At 35.2% G+C, this 22,291-nt stretch overlaps 1 protein-coding gene across 5 annotated transcripts in view; it reads left to right on the forward strand.

The window, feature by feature from the left end:
• Positions 1–22,291, forward strand: part of LOC121418266 (prospero homeobox protein 1-like) — a 62,323-nt gene that overhangs the window by 4,723 nt on the left and 35,309 nt on the right. The window contains exon 2 of one of the 5 annotated variants that reach the window (XM_041612040.1): positions 6,357–6,434. The gene's annotated coding sequence lies outside the window, so the exon portion shown is untranslated. The other 4 variants (XM_041612042.1, XM_041612043.1, XM_041612039.1 and 1 more) reach the window with 4 other exon arrangements.

Genomic DNA, 22,291 nt, shown 5'->3' on the forward strand with positions numbered 1-22,291 from the left:
TTTATTACAATTTGCAAAGAATCAATGTTAAAAAAATTGATGTCTGAAGCATAGACTACCTGACTTTGTTAAATTATGTGATGGATTGGTTGGTGTGGATGTAAGTGAGCTGTATAGCGTATGATGATAACTATACTGACCCAATTCCTTGTTTTGATTCATCTATACCAAGATGCAACAAAGAGAGAAAGAATGGCAATATATATTACTTTGATTGCTTGAGACTGAAGTAAAGGAAGTGCCTCTTTCGTTACATTGTCCAAGGGTAATTGTAAGAGAATTATTTGGGTCTTTCATTATCTTACCTCTGTTTGAAGTTGTAATATCAAATCCGAAGAGATGGAAGGATGGTTGGGGATGGAGCAAAATTTTTAAAAAGGAGAGATGAATTTAATTAATCATGCATTTTTAAAGATTTATTATGTGCCCATAACCCCATGAAAAAACAACGGCTTTTGCAAGACAGGTATTATGTCTGTGGTAATAGGGTTAGTCGTATAGAAAACTAATAATAGGGTATTGTATTTGTCAGAGTATGACATAAAACATTTTTTTCAAATTATTGAGAAAAGTGTTCTTTATCATATGTTGTGATTATCATATTTCTTTATGAGAATTATTGTGCTCAATCTGTTTATAAACCAAATAAAAATTGCCAATATTTTATCTTGCACTTTATGATTCACATAAATCTTTATTTTGTTGAAAATGTAGCTAATAATTTATAATATTATATTATCTGACATTTTAAATTACCAAACTGTGATTATTTTTTTGAAATGTATTGTTGACCTTCAGAGAAATGTGCTTTACTATAAGTATCTATGGTCTATGCCAGTATGGATACTGATGACAAACAAAATTGCATAATTCAACCATTAACATATTGTACTTAAAGAAAATTTGGAAAGGCATTTATTTTAATTTTAAACGATGAAAAATCAATGCATGTATGAATATCAATTCAATTGTTAGTCAACAGATGCACAATATTGCTGCAGCAGAAGTTCAACTTCAATGAGTGATAAATGTCAGACTGCTAAGAATAGGTGTGAGTCTCTGTAACTAATGTAATGATTTACTCAAGTTTGGTCAATATAGTTAACATGTGTAATCATTATTCATTGAGCTGTACAAGGAGGGGCTAGAAATTATACTACCTTCAAGCACGATAGATGATTTGTTTCTACTTTAAATAGATTTTATTGTTGCAGACTACTCTATTTTCGCATGGTTCTTAACCTTATCCTATTTTGACAACATTATTGAATTATTTTATAATTGACTAGCTAGAAGAAAAAATGGGAGGGGTGTTCTCTGTGAATTCGCCATCTGTGGAAGAGGGGGGAGATGGTTTTAGAGTGTGTCATCTTAGAATTGATTGTTTCTTGTGGAGGAGTGTCAGGTGTGAGGACTCCCTACAGCTGTTCCGAGGTAACTTTCTTGAATGAAGTGAAGATGTGAAAGGGGTCAGGGAGTTGGTTAAGATTGTTACTTACAATCAAGGTGGGGGCTGGTTGACATGAGGGGACAGGGAGTGTAAGGTCAGGGAGCCTTGCCATGAATCATAACCAGTCATACTTTACCTGACAGCACATACACTCATTCCCCGTTTGTTTCCTTCCTTCTATAAAGTTTCCTGAAAAATAAACAAAATAAGATACGCTATGGTAATTATTAAAAAGGAGTTTTACTTAAGGCCTGGTCACACCGCCCGAGCATTGTTGGAGCGGTCGTGGAGCGGAGAGAAAAAAAATCATCACCGCTCGCTACCGTTCACCATTTTCGATTTCGAATTTTTTGTTGTTGATTTTTTCCCCAATTTTGTGAGCGAAATTCGGACCCTCTCTCACTTCGCTCCACGACCAGGCTCCTTCAACGCTCGGGCGGTGTGACCAGGCCTTTAGGGTGTATGCATGGAGTGAAGATGAAAGAGATGGGAGATGGAGCCTGGAGGAGAGAGATGAATAGAAAAGAACGAAAGTCTATTCATTTATACATTATTGTCTGTGTGTTTCAGAGAGAGAGAGAGAGAGATAGGAGATAGGGATGAGTGAAGGGAGGAAGAGTGGGTAAGATGGATGGATGGAGAGAGAGAGAGAGAGAGAGTTGAAGATGATGTGCTTGATAATGTTGATTTAGAACCCAAACAGAAAAGTGAATTAATGAAAAACCTATTTGTAAAGGGGAATGAAACCTTTGGAACAAGTAGGCTTGTGCCAAAACAGAAAAATGAAATGATTAGAACAAAGAAAGTTTGAGAAAAATCGGACAACTAATGAGAAAGTTATGAGCATGTCAATATTGCAATCACTAATGCCATGGAAATCCTCCTATGGGCAATGCGACAAGGATGTGTGATGTCACAACTTTCCCTATGTTGGACTATAAAATACCCCCCAAATGTCTCATTTTGCTTTTTCTTATGGTGATACAAACTCTTTATCCATGATGTATTTTTTAAATCTCTATTACATGCTCTCCTATAGAAAGAACACATGATCTACTGATAGATGTGATAAAAGAGGCAGTTTTAGTGAAATATATACTGAGGTAATGGGGAGAGTTGTTCACAAGTGACATCACACATCTTTGTTGCATTGCCGATGTGAGGATCTCCATAGCATTAGTGATCACAATATTCAAATGCTCATAACTTTCTCATTATTTGATTTTTCTCAAACTTTTGTTGATCTGTTTCTTTGATTTTTCTGTATTCACACAAGCTATCTTTTTTCAAAGGTTTCATTTTCCTTTAACTTTGCAACATTCTGTTTTCCTTTCTTCCTTTCATTGGTGCATGTTCCTTTTGAAATTCTTGTTTTTAGAAATAGATTAGTCAGTTTGTATGAACAAATACAATTTTTACATTTCCATTCCATCATTAAGTTAACCATATTGAATAGAATTTGACCTTTTTAGCATTGAACAAAAGTTCAGTTTATATAATGATGGAATAGAAATGGACACTGTGTCTGTGATAATCGGTTTCATTTTTTCTTCTTGTGCATTTTCTATTCCTTTAGTGCTGAGTCTAAAGTGCAGTAGAAGTTAATCAGCTAAATAAAATTCTTGTCATTTTTTTTGTGAAGTTATTCATATTAAGGTGCCTGAGTGGTGCACTTTTAAAAGTATACCACACACAACACTTGTCTTATTCAAGTTAGTGGAGTTTCTGTAGCATGCATATTGACACGAATGCATGTTTCCGTTTATTTTCTTTCTTGATTCTGCTTCATTTGATTTCATTTCTCCAACTGTAAACAAAATGCTAATTGCTTCATTAGTCTCCCTAAAGAAAGCAAATAAAATAAAACATGTTTCACTTTCTCTTTTGAATGTAGCATTGACCTTTGTCGTGCAATTTCTTATTCTACACTTGGAGAACAAAAGTATAGCATCAGATAAGAGGGAAAAAAATCACTAATATATTCACATATCTGCACAAACTCCAAGACTTTCACTTCCTTCTCAATATAGTTCCTTTCTCTCCAGTGTAAAAAAAGTTGAGATCTTACAGTGTACAATGTATCCCCCCAAAAAAGAAAGAAATCAGAATTTTCAGGTATATATTTTTTCCCACATAGATAAATGATATATGTCATTAACATAATCATAGATTTAAATTATATTACTATATTTTGATGTGAACAGTTCATGCCGAGATGAGTATACTGCTCATACGAGGTGCATATCACTCTCGTCAAAATAAGCAAATACTGACAATTATATAACTCTAGTATTTTACCTCCAGTTTTGATGCATATTTAGCATTCTACTTTCTTGGTTTTTCTCTGTTTATTCAAGAATTCATTTCAGATAATTTATCAATGATGTTTAGGGGTGTACTCGGTGCCTGAAGAATGATGTTATGCTAAATCTTCCACAAAATTATCATCTCAGCTATGATACCAGCTCTAACTTAGAGCATATATTATAAAACTACTTTTGTCGGTCGTACGAGTGCAAGTAATCAATGAAGATACTAATACTTTAATAGAGTGCAACATCATTAGAGAATCTGCTTCCAAAAAATTATTGAATTTTTTTTGGGGTCGTCGTGAGCATTCTGGAGGGGATGGTTCAAGAGTGTCAAACCGGGGGACAGCTGTCGTGGAATTGTCTTACCCTACTATTGATTTTTAAACCTGGTCTAATGGACTCCTGGTATAATCAGCATAGCTAATATAGTTCAATGCTTGTGATTGGTCTGTACAGGCAGGATATTGATCTGGATTTACCAGAATGTTCGACATAGCAGCCTTTAAAGAGAAGTTCAACCAAAGTCCAAGAAAGTTTAATTGGCACGCAAGAAAACGGATATGAGATTCAGCCAATGAAAAGCTGGGAGAAAGAAATTGTATGAGTTAGAATACACTCTAGAATATTAGTTAGGTATTCCTGTTATCAGAACTGAGAGGCTATAGATTTGTGTCTGACCATTTACTTACAAAACTATTATCATTTTGAATAAAAACTCTTGAACATATCAACTACATGTAGGTCTAATGTTACAATAGACCAGTATAATTGAATAGGTCATTATTTCAAAAACTTCTGTCTAGAGATTAGAGTTATGATTGAGTGCATGAGCACTGGAAAAAGTCAAAAAACAACTGAAAAAAAAGTCAAGATGTGTTTCTGACCTCTTATGTAAAAGTGTTGGTTGCGTGTGTGTATGTGTGTACAAGATCTCTCTTACCCTGCGCTTTCTCAAGCAGCTGTATGCAGAACATAAGATGTAATGTATATTCAGCTTAGTTATGCAGCACACTTATAGTTAATCTTACTGGTAATTGATGAACCTTCTCGTAGTTGAATATTATATACTATTGCTGGTGACTAGAAAACACCGTGAGAAGGAAATAAAACGTTTTCCTTTCCTGCCCCTAGAAATGTCCATTTCATCCACTTCTGGATCCAGGGGTAATCCTCCAATTTGAAGTGATAATGGAAAATTGGCAACTTTTTAAATAAAAGACAATTTTTTGCCTTTATATTTTTGCCTTTCTAATCCCTTTTTTTTTTGAAGACTAATTTTAAGTAATGTCTTCCAATTTTCGGGGTAGTTGTGTGTTTGTGGGGTTTTTTCCAAGAAGAATATTTTGCTCCCCCCCCCCTTTCTTCTTCCCTCATTTTAGTCCTGGATCCACCCCTAATATCCTGCTGTACACATTGAGAAGGTTGTTAGTAAACATATACCTTATACCATGTTATAATCTAGGGTAAGTTCTAGGAAAAACATGTGTTTATGCTGCAATCAAATGACTGTATATTAATATTTTTTTTTTTAACGTATCAGAAATAACCATAGACCCTCATTTACACTTAGTTTGATTGTTGAGGCCTGAAAACTTCACATATATTTTTTTGTAATTCTTTATGTCACTGTTTGCTGACTCCTTTGTTGGAAGTAAATGACTAATTTGATTTTACACCCCATATTCCTTTCAGTACATGCTGTACATAATTTCTAATCCAGTCTGTTTTGACAAATGATAAGACTTCGGTGTAGAAACAATTAACTCAACTCACAAACTGTTTTTTTTTCTGATTTATTCTTTTTTAGTTTGAAGGAGCATACTAGATTTGCATGTACCTGCATCTTTGTATGCAAACATGTTTTCTTTCAGGGTCATCGTTCTTAAAACAGCCTTGGAACCGTACCTTGATTTATTAGCATGTACTGTGCTTTCAAGAAAGTAGTTTCAAGATTACCTGTATCGTACTACGAATGTGAAACTGTTACAGTTCTGGGGCATGTTGGATAAAAGTTACTCTTATGTTAACTTTGCCATCATAGAGTAACTACCATGGTAACTGCTCATGAGCCAATTAAAATCAAGGATTCCATTTGAAGATATCATTGGATGAGGGCACTTAGTATAAATGTATGATACATTTGTGCTGTGGTTGAGACCCCCGTTTTCAGCCTAAATTTTCGTTCCAGAGCATCACCAATTCACAAAGCCATGAATTTTTTAAAAAAAAATTCCCATTCCGGAGACCCTCAAGTTTGTGCCGTCTTGTTCCATTTTGGGCGTCCATCATGAACTACTAAGCAGGTTGGAGCAGCAATCAAGGAGCAATAGATTGCCGGGCGGGTCGAAGCTCCCCGTTCCCGCAGCTGCTAGCACTAGCCCGATATGAATCTATATAGCAAGATTCTTGAAGGTGTATATCTGATTCAGCATTTACAGTTAAATAGGCTCATATATTGCTATAAGCCATTATCTATTTTCTTACTGCAGTATATAAGGAATTATTCTCCTTTTTGCTCAGTTCAGTATCATTTCATTTCAGCAAATTTTATTTGATCGAAATTCAAAGATCTCTTTCTTTTCTTTTGTCTTTAGGTGCAGGCAAAGGATGGCAATATTCTGTACTCTACTTGTTGTTCAGGGTATTGGCAATTAGACCCATAGTACAAATCAGTAAGTATTGATTTCAGTAAAGAGTGTCTCTCTCTCTCTCTCTCTCTGTCGAGGTATTTAGAATCTCTTCAAGGTGATTAAAATGTAAATGAGGGTTGAATCGAACATCTGTGCATTCATTTCTATTTACCATCCTAAATCATTTCAAGATTTATTCGTCGGGTATTTCATTCAATGTATCAACTCTTCTATTATATTTCAGTTGCATATTTGTGCTCGAGTATATTGTAGTCATTAGTGCCTTTTATGTTAGAAAAGTTAAAAAACATTTACAGGGTTTCTTTGTACAAAAGCTCAGGTCAGTTTTCATAAAGAGTTACAGCTGCTGTAACTTTGACAAAGTTTCAAGAGTTGTTAATTCTTATGAAATGGGCACCTTGGGTACATCTCAGTTACAGCTTGGGGAAAGTCTATTTTCAGTGAAAAAATCAAAAATTTTATTTATCCTGTTGTAAATTTTCAATAGTTATGATCTTAATCCATGATATGGTATGATATGAAAATATTTAGTCATATTAAGCTGAATGAGTCCAAATTTCAACTTGTACTTTCAGTTTGAAATCATTTCTATATCCAGCTATATGCAGTCAAGCCCAGTATGAATTCCTATACAAAATACTTGAACTACACACAAAGAAATATCTTGGCATTGTATGCCTCAATGTTACTACGTATAGACAAAACAGCTTGCATGCTAGAGGTATTGATTGGAATGGCGCTGTAAGATTGTGTATTATTATCCTCTTCAAACAAAAGAAGAGGAATTATCAATATGGCACAAATGTAAGGTGTGTGTTGGAGTGTCCTTAAGACTGCACGATGTGAAACGGGCCATATGGCCCTCAAGGATCAATATTTTACTTCTCTCTCTCGCTCTGTAAGGGTTATAGATTCATAAGGTGGGGGAGGAGACAATGCACTAGGCTTGATTGTAAGGCCTCCAAACCAGGGTTGAATACAGATTGCTGGTAGAGATTTAGGAGTGAGTGGTTATTGATAGAAGTCGGCTTATGTAACAATCTGTGCTCAGACTGCCCCTGCGTCTCAGGGCGTGCTGCCAGAGACGGTGAGTACTTGGTGGCCTGCTTGGTGCAGAAGTTAGTCAGTCAGAGCTCTTGAAGCATCACGACAAGCACATTAGTTCCTGAGGAAATGAAAGTGTGAATATTTTCTGCATAGGTTACCTGCCATCAAAAAGCATGAATATCTGAAACCTCATGGCTTTATGCATGCTTTAAGACACCTTGGTTTAGGAAATCATCTGTCGGATATCGCTCTGCTTTCCTTTCTGTTGCCAAACGCGCGAGCTTCCCAAGTGAGAACGTAAGTTGCATGCAACTTTTCAGAAGTAGCTTGTGATTGGATGGTGCCTGAAGATAATGACACCCATCTGTGTTTTGTCGTGAGAGATTTCTTTCTACCCATCAGGCAGGAAGTCCACCCATTTAAGATTGAAGTTTAGAACAAATCTACGACTTCCTTGAGTCATTTCAGGTGAGTGGAACATGATAAATCTATTACATTTTTTCCCACGGTCGTCTCTTCAATTAACACCTATTCAAAATGAAATCTCTATTAAATGACCTAAAGATAAATGAGTACCGGTAACTGGTTTAGTAATGATAATCATATTTCTGTGATGTAGGAGTCGAAATAGTAGTAGTATTAATAATGCATCAGCAGTAGAAGTAATAGTCGTGGTAGAAGTAGTAGTAGTAGTAGTAGTAGAAGTAGTAGTAGTAGAAGTAGTAGTAGCAGCAGCAGCATAAGTATGGTAGTAGTAGTTGTAGTAGTAGTAGTAGCAGAAGCAGCAGTAGTAGTAGTATGGTATTAGTAGTATGGTAGTAGTAGTGGTAGTAGTAGTAGTAGTAGTAGTAATAGGTGTAGTAGTAGTATAGTACTAAAAAAATGTTATGATTTTTGCTCACTCGCTTCGCTCCATCTCTCTAGACCGACGCCATAATGTGCAAAATAGGTCCAGAATTTAATGAACTAAAGATAAATGAGTAACTGGTGTAGTAATGATAATCATATTTCTGTGATGTAGGAGTCGAAAAAGTACTAGTATTAATAATGCAGCAGCAGTAGAAGTAATAGTAGTGGTAGAAGAAGTATTAGTAGTAGTAGTAGTATAGTAGTAGAAGTAGTAGAAGTAGTAGTAGCAGCATAAGTATGGTAGTAGTAGTAGTAGTTGTAGTAGTAGCAGAAGCAGCAGCAGCAGTAGTAGTAGTATGGTAGTAGTAGTTGTAGTAGTAGTGGTAGTAGTAGTAGTAGTAGTAGTAGTAGTAGTAATAATAGGTGTAGTAGTAGTAGTATAGTACTAAAAAAAGGTTATGACTTTTGCTCACTCGCTTCGCTCCATCTCTCTAGACCGACGCCATAATGTGCAAAATAGGTCCAGAATTTAATGAACTAAAGATAAATGAGTAACTGGTTTAGTAATGATAATCATATTTCTGTGATGTAGGAGTCGAAATAGTAGTAGTATTAATAATGCAGCAGCAGTAGAAGTAATAGTAGTGGTAGAAGAAGTATTAGTAGTAGTAGTATAGTAGTAGTAGTATGGTAGTAGTAGTTGTAGTAGTAGTAGTAGTAGTAGTAGTAGAAGTATAGTAGTACTATAGTAGTAGTAGTAGTATGGCAGTCGTAGTTGTATAGTAGTAGTAGTAAATGTAGTAGTAGTAGTAGTAGTAATAGTAGAAATAGTAGTAGTATAGTACTAAAAAAAGGTTATGACTTTTGGTCACTCGCTTCGCTCCATCTCTCTAGACCGACACCATAATAATAATGATAATAATAGCTATATTTATAAAACGTTTTTTGCCAGAGAATACAAAGCACTACTTTTATTACCTCGGCTTTAGCTTGAGCCACCATCACCGGTGCTCAGTGCATGCAAGGAATTACTCCTGCTGGGTAATGTGCAAAGTAGGTCCAGAATTCTCATATTCTCTTACTAAACCCAGGAACACCTTGCTGATATTTCTTTAAAACGATGTAGCTTAATATTTTTTAGACATCTTTGTAAACTTTTTCTTCAAATAAATTTTGGATCATTGCAAAGGAGGTAGGTTAGTAGTGGGGGTAGTATATAAAATCTTGCTGATTGTATACACTGATAAATGAAGCTGGTGACATTTGGAACGTGTGGATGTCTAGAAGATGGTATCTTTAAAACGAGTGTCAAAAAAATACAATGAAAAAAAAACTGTGTAGCGGATGTTCATATTTCATTCTGTATACATTAGTAGTGATCATTGCATTATAAAGATGAGAGTAACTTTACTCCCATCATTTGCCCATATATTCATCAGATAAACCTCTTAATCAGTGACATTTAAGTTCTAATTGACATCCGTTTTGCAAGTTTCAAGTATGTATATATTGCAGAAATCGAGCTATAATGGTTTGTTTTGTGCTTAATCTGTTTCATCAAGGTCCAGACTTTTGATGAAGAGGCAATATGAATATTTGCTCAGATCACTTTCTTCTGGTTGCCCCTCCCTCTCCATTCCCTGTCATTGCCATCGATCACATGAATCCATTTTTTTTTAATAAACTTTTGTTTTTCTCTAATTTCTTAAAAATCAGCTTTACCTATTGACTTTGCCTTTGCATCTTGTGTATGTGCAGTTTATTTTATTGTACATTTATTATATATTTATTTATTTTCTCACTTATCTACTTACTTATGGGGTGTTGCAAGAAACTTGTGATCAATGGCAAGCCGAATTTTGGTCCCTAAATGAAGTGTATGTCTTGCAATTGATTGTCTTGCACTTACTTGCTAATTTCCTCCTTGAAACATGGAGTGTAATCTGATTTGCTGTGGTTTAAATCGATATTTTACTTGCAAAATTGGAACAGAATATTTGCAATTGATTGCAAATTCTTGCAACACCCCCTTACTTACATACTTACTTACTTACTTACTTACTTACCTACTTACTTACTTACCTACTTACTTACTTACCTACTTACTTACTTACTTACCTACTTACTTACTTACCTACTTACTTATTTACTTGCTTACTTATTTACCTTTTTATGAGTTCATTCTTTTTCTAACAGATATAAAAAGAAAGTTGAATTACATTTACTTTGTATTGGACAAATATATCAGTGGGCCACTGAGTAACCTTATTTTTGGCACCCCCAATTATTATTTCCATATTTATTTGCTATTATATATTTTCCCTCAAATTTTAACTGATTGAAGAGAATATCTTCAAACTACTTTTCATTTTCATTAAAATTGGCCGACGACGTTCAGCCCTAGATGTTATCGTGAATATAGTGTAAATGAACCAAGACATCTCTAGCTGTGATATATTGCTGCTTTATTTGTCGGAGAAGTCATCATGACATGTATTGAAGAGAGCAATCTAGAGTGATTTTTTTTTATTTTGAGGAGTGAGATGATATTCGCTGATATGATGATAGGGTGAAATGGAACATGGAGGAGGAGGAGGAGGGAAGAAAAAAAAACTGATTAAAAGCATGATAAATGAGACATCAAGTATTCTCATCTTTTGTATTCCTTTGTAGTCGGTCTCAGAATATGACTATTCTTTATGCTCATGATGCTGTGAAGTAAATTCCCTCTCATTCTTAATGGTAATCACACCATTACTGCAATCAACTTTTCATTTTTTGTCATGCTCAGACTGTATACTTTAGAAATCACCTTCATGAACTTTACTCACCTTAGTTTTTATTAAGTTGTACCTCTTGATTATGTTTGTATATATATATATTTTTTTTCTTTTCATGTATGTTTTGCTTTGTTTGATTTTAGTTCTATTTTTTTTTAATTTGATGTATCATTATCAATGGATTATATTTCATTTTATGATTTGTCATATTGACTGTCGTACATTGCACTAGCCCCATGGAAGAACAGCAGCAACAATTATAGTTGCAGCCGAATATGAGCTACCAGCCGTAATTTCATCTTATCTGTATATACTGTACATTCTATTTGTAATGTTGTTTGGTATTTTTAATCTTACAGAAATAAAAACAACAACAACTTCTTGGAACCATTAGGCGGTGCTGCACCATCCCGAGTTTGCTCAATCTCGAGATTTTAGCCCGATCAGCCCTCTTCGCGATTAATCTCGAGATTCAAGAAACCCCGTCTCCACCATCGCACGAAGAGCGATTCTTGCTCGAGCGAGGCAACAAGCCGATATTCCGAGCATGCGCACTTTCGATCTTGGAGTTTCAACGGCCCGCGCTTTTGAATAACTTCCCGCGATATGCAATCAAGTACATGTACTCTTTCGCCGAATTCGACCGTTGTTATGCAACAATCCTCTCAGCTCAGCCGCGCTATAATTATAAGCGAGTGAATTGTATTCTTCGTTTAATATGATGGCGGACTCCGAGGCAACGACAGAGGGGGAGAGAGAGAGGGGGGAGGAAAGAAATGCTATTTGCTCACATTTTGCGAAGGAATAAGACGACAATGCTGTCAGTATTGTTATTGACTATGACCATCGTCGATAATGAGCGCCTCCCCCATCGGTCTGGTCTCTCCCAAAATCCATTCACGGGGGGCTTGACACCATCGTTGCTGATTGGGGAATTGATGAACGCTATGATAAAGTTGACTTTCGCATGCGTTCGGTATTATCGCTGTTTATGTTTTTACCAAGGCGGAAATGGAACGCGAATTGCATTATGGACTGAAGGTCATGAATAAATTAACCCGAGTCCAAACCCGAGTGCGTCTGCACCTACGAATTAGCGCGATAATTCGTAAATAGCGCGCTATTTTGCAAATAAACCCGAGTTGACTTGGGATTGCAATCTCGAGATTAATCCTACGAACTAGCGCGATAATTGCGTCTGCATTACAAACAATCTCGAGATTTTTCAGATCGGGATAATTTGCCGGATCAGAAATAGCGCGCTAATTTGAAAACTCGAGATGGTGCAGACGGCCCTATTCTTGTTTCTATTTCTCTTATCTTTGGACTGATAATGAAATTGATATTTCAACCTGTATTCCTTTAAGTAGTAGCTGATATTCATTTGAGTTGAGCTCTGTTTGGTCGTTGCAGGTTTGCAGCAATTTGTTCTAATAAGTTCATTGTGAATCTTATGAAATTAATTTTGATTGTTTTCTATTTTTGTTTGTTTGAAAATTTATTATAGTTTTCTATCTTTTTAAATTCCCTGATTTTCCTTTCCCTCTTTCTTTATCAATCAGGAAAGGACTATGTTTGTTATATTTTCTAAAACTATCCTTAAATGATCTTCGCTACCTGCCTGTCAAACCCTCAAATACTTTTATTTGTTTGTATTTTTTTACTTTTTAGATGAAATATTTATTTTTTCTTTTTAGATGAAATATTTATATACATATTTAATCAGGGTTTTATAAGTGTTGGGCCTAGAATAGACTTTCTCTGATGTTTTTTTTTTTTTGAATGTTGGAAGCAAAAATTTGTTATACACAATAGATTTAGTTTTCACCTTCATTTGGATAACACATTTGATTTTGAATTTTATTTCTAGATATTGTTTAATCCTGTTCTAAATTTAATTCAAATAGGCTAATTTTGATTTCAACTCAATGACCTTAGGAGAGGGGATGGGTGGATATAACACTTCACACTTCAGCAAAAGTGTAAGATATCTATTAATTTCTATGTATTTTCTATATTATTGTTGTCTTTCTTAAAATATTATTATAAAAATAGCTATTTTTGTGGACTTCCCATGGATGTATTCACCCACATTTTTCAGTCACCTTTTTCTTGTTTGCTTATTTTTAAAATGTTAATGGAGCCCAAAGACGGGTTTCTTAAAGGTCAAGTCCACTCCAGAAAAATAGTGATTTGAATCAGTAAAGAAAAATCAATTACGGTAACAATTTCATCAAAATTGGTCCTTACTTCCCCCTTCCTTGCACCCCTTTGCTCTCACTGGGGAAGATCTTCAACAGATGTGGGATGCTATGAGTCAAGACATCAGAGCAAGAGACCTGTTTTCATCAGCATCAACGTCCAGCTTGGGCCAATCATTCTTGTTAAGTTCCATCACGGCCAGCTAGACATTGCTTGCAGCAATCGACATGTCCATGCTTTTCATAAGAATGCAAAAATCTGGCTAATTCATACTGGAGTCCAACCCTCATCTTAAGGAAAAAAAGATATCATAAAATATAAAGCATGAGCTGATCTTAGACTTAGTGGGATGAGTTGATCCACTAATCATCATCAAGCTTAATGATAGTTTTGAGATTCCTTAAGCATAATCCTGGACCCTTGCTGAAGTTTTCAAATTGAATTAAGATGAGATCTACTTAATATTTGATTACAGCCTTGTAGTTTGTTGGTTGTCTAATGGAAACACGCCTTATGTCAGAACAGAAGTTACTCTGGATTGTCTTGACTTTGTGATATGTCAAGCAAGCTTCCAAGGTATAGGCCCACTTCCTGGCTCCAGGTTCGAAGAAGCAGATTCACCGCAAGATTGATTCAAGACAACTGGACAGGGAGCACTTTCCTTACAAGGCTCAGTCATATCAGAATTATAGATCATTTCCTTTCTTGCCTTTGTCAAGACACCTTTTTCCTCATGCATGTTCACATTCAACTTGACTGTTGAACTGATTGTTTATGCTGAGATATAATTAATTTTCATGCTTTTCAAACATAAAAAAATCTCTTTTACTGGCCTGGTTATGAATATTATACCTTTCATATTTGTTGTAAATGCATGCATATGCAATTTTTTTTAATGGACAATCCTCCATATTTTATTTGACGATTTTTCTTTTTCTTTTGTTCAAATTTGATCATGTATATATTTTGTTTTATATGGAAATAGATACAAACAAACAAGCATTTATTTTGCTATTACTTTAAGGGTAAAAAAGTATTAAAACTTTGTCTGTGAATATAACAATAAAATATATAATATATTATAATAGATAAAATATATGTGGTGCGGAACTCACAATAAGCATTTACTTTTTATTTTTTAATGAGTGCAGTTTTTATCAATACAGACAAAGAAAGCAAATTTTTGAATTGTACTGAGCATTCATATTTTACATAAATGTATTTATCTTTCTGTTGATGTATCATTTTTAGCTTTAGACTGGGCCTTTATATTTTGCAGATAACTCATAATTCAAATTTTTCAAAAATTGGCATATTTATTGATTCCAAATCTTTTGAATAAGATAATGGTAAGATTGTATTGTATTAATGTTTGAATATTGATGTGTAAAGACGCATTGGCAAGCATAAGAGAAGTCTCTAGAGTTTTCTGCAAAGTGTTACACAATGACCTCTCATAATTAATCAAGAAATACCCCCCCAAAAAAAAAAAAAAGAAGAAGAAATAAACAAATAAAAAATGACAATAATAGTAACAATCCAAAATAAAAAAAATAAATGAATAGCTTTAAAACAAATGAATAAATAAATTGAATTGATAAAATGAGCAAGAAAAAAACTTTGAAATCTAGTCAAATTACAATAAGTTATGAACAAATAAAGTAATGTTTCATCAGGAGAGTACTCCTTTAAAAAGCTCTTTATCTTTTCCTCTCTCATTTGAGATCTTGCTTACAATAATGAAATTTATGGCAAGATAGAGCAACAGCACTTTCTGGCAGATTAGTTAATCCATCTAATTTATAACACCGTTGCTGCTGCTCCTTTCTCATTATGTTAGACTAGCCGCACTCCTGACGACGACGACGGTAGCGGAGGAAAAATGGCAGACTATTCTTCTTGCTTGACTTGCCATGCAGACACCCTATGCATATCGTCAAGTAATTACAGAATCTAGAAATTGATCTCACGATTGTTTGAGTTGCTGTGTCAGCTCTCTTCTTCTCTCCTTACAAATAATACATGAAGTCAGTCGGTGGGTTATTAGCCTAAGTGAATTGCATTAAAATTGATAGCCGTAGTACAAGAAGGTTTTATAGGGTGAAATGCTTTTGCTCTGAGTAAAGTAGAGGGATGTCCTTGCAGTTTGGCTTACCCTCAGAAACTGGGCTTTCATTATCACATTTTAGTGTAATATTCTATTGATGTTATACTCTATAGATTCGATGTACTTGCATGATACTGTACTGTGCACTTGTTGACAAGTATAATCATCACCAAAGACTTAATCACACATTTTGTTGGATTCGGTATTAAATTTTGATTTTGCAAAAATTATCGCCCAGGTTGTTTCGCATCTACCATTTCTTGTGTTTTACCATTTTTTTCATATAAAAAACTTTTCATAATTCCTCTATTTGTATTGTTATAATAAGTGACTGATACCTTTTGTTGTGGAATAAAATAAAGTGATTATTGTTTTTAGAAACAAACAAAGAGTAGAAAATAGGCACCTTTCAAATTATAATTCTTGTGATTATTCAATGGTATTAACTAGGTAAATACAAATTATTATTCTGTCTGATATGATAATAATTACACTCTATAAAACAGATAATTTGTAATGAATTCATTTTATTTCCCTTTTATTTCAACTTGGTGATAAAAATTGATATAGATGAACTTCTTTATTACAGTATACAGTGTATGTCACATGGATGATGAAAAAGCATTGTTAGTTGATAAACCCTATTGGAATACCAAGTTGGGTTGATATATGGGGAAACCTTCATTTTATTATTATTTTTTTTTGGTATCAGCTTGTCCACAGATCATTGTAACACTCACTACATAGTTATGAACAACAGAGGGCAGTATATAGAGTTCTATTTCCTCACCCCAGATGTCTTTTATTCTCATTGTGATTCCTGTCTATTCTCGTGTTATCAAAGCCCCTCATCTACGAAATACAATGAAATAAACCATGGGAAACTAGAAATGTGATATAAACTAGAATTGATTGATCAAGTGTTCTCAGGTCACACAATACATTTATAAGGAGTATGCTTTGAAAAGGCCATAAGCAATTTAAATGATTCATTAGATACTTCTAATTTTCATTTTTTTTTTCAATTCTCTTTGCTAATTTGTTATGGTAGGCAGTGAAGTTGTGACTGAGAATAAAGGTTTTAATGCTTGACAATGTTCTACCTAGAGCTACATACATCGATGTCTAATATTTTGAATCAAAGCATGTTAGCTTACCTCTTCAGGCATATTACCCCCCCCCCCCAACAAGAATTGTATTTGAACATAGAGAGAAAAGGTCAACCAAAGATACAGTAATCAAAATCAGGTATGAAATATGAAAGTTATCATATTTCATTAAAGGAAATACAGAGAATTTATTTATTTATTTTTACAGATTTGACAGTACTGGCATACTCATTCTAAAACAATAAGTCACAGCAATTGCAAACTCACATATTTAATGAAATAACAAATCCTTTTTCACATCATAATGAGGAAAAAATTAACATATTTCATGTAAATAACATACAAACAAAGTAGTGCGTGGGAGACATCATCAGTTCCCTTAGTATAGGTAAGGAGGTGCATAAAAATGCTTTGTGAAAATAAGCAACACTTTAACATGTTGTAACTCTCTCATTTCAAATCCGATTTTGATAAAATTTGAGTGTTATGTTTATTGGATATTTTCTTTTCATTCAAATCCACGCTTCATTAGGGTGGATTTATCTTTTGAAATTTTAATTTAAAACACAAATTCCTTGGATGGTGTTGATGCAAATTTCATTGAAAAGTTATTATTTTATTATAGTCATTTGAAAGAGCCCAAACTTGCCCTTTCTTCGTTAGGATGGACTTCGCCTTTAAATTCAGTATCAGATTTCTGCATGATTTGTGAAGTAGAAGTTTGGCTTGGATTGTGAGGTAGAGACGGCTTGTCTCACGGATGTTTGTAAGATTAATGTGACCAAATGCCTGCTTCTTTCTCTACATTTGTCAAGTATAAAGACAGATTTGATCCATGTGCACCCCTTCCTTTATACTCCCTGTCTCTCCTTAGTCCGAAACGGGCCCTACGCCTTGTTGATTCATTGCTTTTTAAGTGCGACTAGATGAATAATATCCCAAAGAATGGCCGAATGATCAGAGGCGAAGCAGGAGAATAGAAGAGGAGCTGGGAAGACTGAGGGGAAGATGAGAGGTTGTATAGGTGGACAACTGGGATGATAATAGAAGGGTGACAGAGATTGAATTATGACAGTGATATATTCAGGGAAGGGGGATGGGGACACTGGAGCCACGCAAACCCTCGGGAAGTGTGCACGTGTGAATGGCTGAAGCCTGTATCTTTGTTACCCTTGCTTTGTATCTTTTTTTATTGTTTAATCTCTCTCCTCCAGCTGTTATCATCCCATCACATCTATGCCAGTCTTCCCTCTCCTTCTTTTCTTCTAGCCGAGGACAGTCCTCCTATTCTCCCATCTCTCTCCCCTTAATTCTTGTTAAAGATCTCTAGAGTGTGGATGGGTATATAGATGGCCCTGAATTCTGTGTTATTGAGATATGTAGCTGGTCATCCAGGTGGCGGTTTTCAAGGGATGTTCTAGTTTGTGAAGATATGAAATAGATCTTCTCTCTCTCCTTTTTTTTCTTCCTCACCAGCTGCTTAACAGTGTTCAGTCTTCCATACGGTGGCGTTCTTCTCTCGCCTTATTAATATCTTGTTATGCACGTACAGTGCGTTTGTTTGAATCCCAATGGCGCCGGATTATTTTTCTGCTCTTCAGTGTCTATTCATATTTCTTTTCAAGTGGGTTATAGCATGACAAAAAAAAAGACCTGATGGATTATGAGAGGGGTAAAGAAGAAGTGAAGAATTATGACTACAAGAATAACCAGCCAGGCACCCTGACCCGATCAGGTCAAGACTATGTAGTTCTCATTGTTGAAGCTCCTTTTCCTTTATTGTTGCGATGCCATAGAAGTCTTGTCCTGAATAATACTTCGAAGGCTAATATAAAAAGGCTATGCTATTGTGACACCCACCCCAATCTTGTTGATCACCATTCCTTAAAGGCGGTCCATCCCCCTAGTTTCTTTACCAATCCATTCAAACACAATCCCATACCCTAAGACATTTCTATGTGGGGGATCGCCCATGCAGAGGTATAGTCGTCGATACTTCTTTGTTAATTCCAACCCTTGTTTTCTTATTATTTTGATATGCCTTGTCTTCATGGCTGGATTCATTATAAAGCAAATATCATAATCCCATCCTTTGGAATTGATATACCCATAACCCTTGGTGGCCTGTACCCCAGGTAACAATCGTTTCTACAAACAAATGTCTGCTACTGTGAGAAAAGGCGATATTGAGATATGGGTCTTATAGCTTCTTATTTAAGAAGCAAGTAAGCAGATAGGCTACAGTATCATTTCTTAGCTCAAAGTTCAAGACTTCCTTATTTGCTATATAGGGAGGATATGTTCGGGAGTGTAAGAAAATTGGCAAGAAGATCATGTGACCATGCTTGCATCAGCCACTTGTTATAAGATGATGGTATGTGGACAGCTCCCGCCCCTTTCCCCTCCGACCCGATCAATAGCCACCGCTCCACTAGCTCCGCCCCTTCACAATATATCTATAACAATACCTCAGACAGCATGCATGGTTTCTTCCCATTGTTCTGGGGGGTATTGCTTTTCCAGTTACCAGTGTTGCTAGTTCACTCTATCCCGGGCGGCTCTGCGCAAGTGTTATCATATTTCTCATATGCCATCACCTTATTCCTGTTTTAATACACACAAACAAATTTCCAAAGCTGTGCATGGCATGGCATTCAGCATCGACTAGCCCCAATATCATCGCCCAGATCAAGGCTGTTGCATTGTGATTGCTGTGCTGAAGTATATTTTACTTTTATTCGGTGGTTGTTATCACTCAAGTTCCTGTTTCTATAAATTGGATGACTTATCCTTGGAGACTTCCTGTTGATAGTGATTTAAGCCATCAGGGATAGAGACCATTGCGAAGGAGCCAGCTTCAGCGGCCGGCCGGTGAGTCTCTTTCTGCTCTATACCTAGGTAGCTTTCTCTCCCCCTCCCCCTTGCTCTTCCCATAGGCCTGGGTGCTACAGGTTGACTGATGATGGTGCAGACAGTGCGTTGATTGGTGGTGAATTGTATTGCTCACTCCAGCCAGCATGCTCTCTCTCTCACTCACTCACGCAGCAGTCTGAGGCAGTCAGTCCTGTGAGCTCCCGCTACCTTCTCGGTTGATCGTGGTCGCCAATTTTCATCTACTTACAGTGTATTCTTACAGTTCACTCATAGGAAACTTGTTTTTTATCAGGGAAAAGGAGATTGCTCTTCTTGTCAGCATCTAGTAATATATTTGAACACTATCAGGATATCTTTAATGATATTGTTCCAATATTGTGGATCAAATAAATATATTTGTTATTTCTTTGACTGGAATCTATAAGGTATGTATCTCAATGTATTTTTCATACATTCAAATACGAGGTGAAATAATTTATGTTATAATAGGAAAGTTTCATTTTGTACTCAAAATATATTAAGATATGATGAAGAAAATTTACATTTCTAGAGAAATTAAGCAGCTCCCTCACAAATAATAATCAAATTGGCAAAGAAACATCATGCTATGTTGTTGATATGGAAACAGATTGTAAATCATTAACCATAGCATTAATGACTAAGTAGGCCGTAGGCCTATGTTTTTTTTTCTTACTTTAAAATGCATATACAGAATATCTAGCTTTAAGTTTGTAGTACTTTTTGGTAAAATCTTGGCCAGGCCTACTGAAAAGAAGTGCACTAAAATCATTGCATGCTAAACCTTGACTTCCTACCAGTATTTAAATTCAAAGTAATATATTGATCAATAAATCAACAATATTATCGATGTCATATGACTACTAGCAGACATTACAGAGCTAGAAGTAGCTTAATCTGATTCCGTCTGCTTTTTAAGGAGGTGGGCTCTTTCCTTTCTTTCTTGAGAAAGAGAACACCCATTTGATGATTATGCTGGTCATTTTACCATGTAATGAAAGAATACAAGTGGTAGTTGTTGTTTTTTTAAGATAGTGATTTATGGATGACAGTGTTTTATCTCAGATACAGCCTTGTGTATAGGTTTTGTATTGATATAGTTCTGTTTGTGTATATTTCCTGTAAAAGGGGTAAAAGATACCGTATACTTCCTTGAAATGTACATCCGCACAATGCAGGCGGTGATAAAATAAAACTATAGCTACCAGAACTTTATTTTTAAGTGGATCATCCATTGTTTCATTGGATGAGAAGGAAAAGAACTGAACAGAAATCTTCTGAGAGAGATCAATTCTACCAGTAACAAAAAGCTTGATTTCAATTTCCATTGCTCTTCAACTAGAATATGGGTAATAAAGTTGAATTTGTTTCGGCTTATTATCTGCATGGAGTGACTGGATACAAGACTTTTCCAGACATTGCTGTGATCGTTAATGCAATTAATGTAGCAATCCTAAAAATAAAAATAAAATCTCAAATTTTATAGGGGAAAAATACCCTCATAAGTGCTTTGGTTAATTGTTTTTATAAAAAATGATTTGCGACCAAACTAGTTTACCAAGTATGCACATATTTCCTCCTCCTTTTCTCAGAAACCAAACTCACAAATCTTTATTGAATTTCTGTTTCTTCAAGATGTAAATTGATACCTGTAGGATTGACTCATGATGATTGTGAACTCCTAAAGATTTTGAATTTATTGCATGAACTTGAACTATAATTGATTGAAATCCATTATCCTTTGAAGCTGAAATGTATTTTATGATGTTTTATATCATTCAATTGATCCTTTATTGTCTTAACTTAAATATTGTCAAATATTTGACTATAAGATTGAAAAAAAATCAAAATATGCTAATACCTTTATCTATAATTTCTTTATTAATCAAGGGTTCATTATATTCATTTTCAATTACGTTATGCAGGTGATTTGAGTTATGTATACCAATTTTTTAAGAAAAATGTCCATCAGAAATCAATCATCACTCTTACATATCATTGCTATCACATTCCCACCCTCTATATCCATAAAAAGTAGGCGATGATGTAAATATCTCATTTATACCATTGTGTATAGATGAATGATGGATATTAAATGCAGACTTTACCTCAAAAAGGTCAACACAAAGGTCTGGGTGCGTTCATATTGTATACCCATTATTACTTCTCAACAACTTGTGGAATATCTTGAGATCAGTTTAAGGAACATGTGTTTGAGCTTCTTAGCTTCAACCTTTAGTATTTGTTCAAACCCCCCTTTGTGGACCAAAGATTGATAAAAGTATGTTTGCCAGGAGAATTTATATATGGATTGTTGACAGAGTCATACTGCCATCTTAGAAGGTTTTGGCTCTTCAAGCTCAGTCAATAAAAGTTAGTTTACATGAGGGTGACTTCTTGGTTGGGGTGGAGTTTATTGAAAGGAGTCGTGCTGCTACATCTATCTTCAGCAATGGCCGTTTCATTTCCTTTCTTTCTTTCCTTATGGCACTTCCATTATGTAACACGGCACATCTTATATCATGTGATCAGATGGTATCATTCCTTATAAGTCCTTCTTCCGGCAACAGTAGTCGCAGCCTTGGTAGTTCCTTCTTTGAAAAATCCTCTTAAGTTCTTTTTTAAAGCATAATCTCCTTCCTTGTTGGAGTCTGGGTCAGGAACTGGTGACAGGAGATAAGATAAGAGAAATTGCAAGATGTGCATTTCAAGATCCAGCTTTTTCATTTCCTCTTCTTTCTCCTTGTTTGTCAAATTACCTGAAGATTTCTGTTTAAATCTTTGGACTATCGCCTCTCCCAGCCCCCAGAGTCTTGTTGGATAAGATAAGCCATATCCCTCCCAGGTTGGATCTCTTCCTGATATATCTCAAGGCGAGGGATGTGCCTTTGT

The sequence above is a fragment of the Lytechinus variegatus genome, chromosome 7, assembly GCF_018143015.1.
Source record: "Lytechinus variegatus isolate NC3 chromosome 7, Lvar_3.0, whole genome shotgun sequence".
Taxonomy (NCBI): Eukaryota; Metazoa; Echinodermata; class Echinoidea; order Temnopleuroida; family Toxopneustidae; genus Lytechinus; species Lytechinus variegatus.